We start from the raw sequence: 1,312 nt of genomic DNA on the forward strand, positions 1-1,312 counted from the left end.
GCTTCCTTGCCTTCCCGTCCACTTAATCTAAATCTTCAACTACCAGGTGTAAACCTGGATACGACAAACAAAAAATCAGAATATTCATCGCCAAGCAAGAGTGGAGTTGTCACTTCGCTTCACAAAAGATATTTTGCAATTAGCAATTTCAGTAAACAAGGAAATGTTTGACACATCGCAATATAGGCAACAATAGTGACCTGCAAACATATCAGCGAAAAATAGGCTCCAATAACAGGGAAAAAGAACCCAGGCAACCATGAAACAAACGCTTGTGGAAATCACCGAAAAATTGTAATTCTACCGTAATTCTTGAACAGTCTTCCCTCTAAAAAAGCAATGAGCTGGTTTTCATTCTTTTTGTGAGAGTCTATAAACCGTCTTTCTTTGATTATTGACAACTGTCACTAGCGGTGCTTATCAGCGTGGCAAGAATTGTTGATTAACAACATTTTGCAGGACTTGCTTTGGCAGTACATATACTAAAATTGGAACGAAAGAGAGAAGATTAGCATGGCCCCTGCGCAAGGATGACACGCAAAATCGTGAAGCGTTCCATGTTTCTTTAAAAAAAAAAAACAGTTTGCAGTACTAAGCTAAATATTTTCATAATACAATCAGAAAAAGTCTTTAAATTCATATATAATATTTTGCCAATTTATTATAAATTGAGTTGGCACACCGACCTAATTTTCCAACAAAACTTGCATAAAGAGAACACTGCTCATGAAACAAAATAACGGTGAAACGCACACTAGTGTTTACATGACATTTGCAAACTTAAAATAAGCAACCCTATGCTCACAGACAATTTCGAAATTCGAAAACAGACGTTTTAATCAACCACTGGTGCAGTGTGGCTGGACATCGCATTGGAATAACTTCAAGCAACCCCCACGTACAACTATAATCTGATTGGTAGGTCGGTGGACAGGGGCGTTGACAGGGGGTCTAGGTGGTACTTTTGGACCCGGGCCCGGAATATTTAGGGGGCCCGGATTTAAAAGAATCCCCGCGACTTCAAACATTATCAAGATCTTAATATAATCAGATCTAAAGGAATTGCCATCAGAGGTTAAAACAGCCACTTCAGCCGTCAGATGGTAAAGTACCGGGCCCTTTCCGGGTATAGTGATTTCCCTAACCACGATTTTTTTCTCGAAAACACGAAATATTTTTCTTTACCCACTCTTTAATTCTGAATATACATACTTTGGTGGTAATCACTTCTAGCTACTTGCGTCTACTTTTCAAAGAACTAAGTTCAGCCGATTGTCCGCCCCGTTAGCTCAGCGGATACGCGCCCGGCTCA

General features: G+C 39.7%; 1 non-coding gene across 1 annotated transcript; it reads left to right on the forward strand.

Moving 5' to 3' along the window:
- Positions 1–458: 458 nt before the first annotated feature.
- On the forward strand, positions 459–565 carry LOC145782641 (U6 spliceosomal RNA). The gene has a single exon (XR_014290868.1). It is a non-coding gene; the product is annotated as a U6 spliceosomal RNA (small nuclear RNA).
- The last annotated feature ends 747 nt before the right edge of the window (positions 566–1,312 follow it).

This window comes from Aplidium turbinatum, chromosome 13 (genome assembly GCF_918807975.1).
Source record: "Aplidium turbinatum chromosome 13, kaAplTurb1.1, whole genome shotgun sequence".
Lineage (NCBI taxonomy): Eukaryota > Metazoa > Chordata > Ascidiacea > Aplousobranchia > Polyclinidae > Aplidium > Aplidium turbinatum.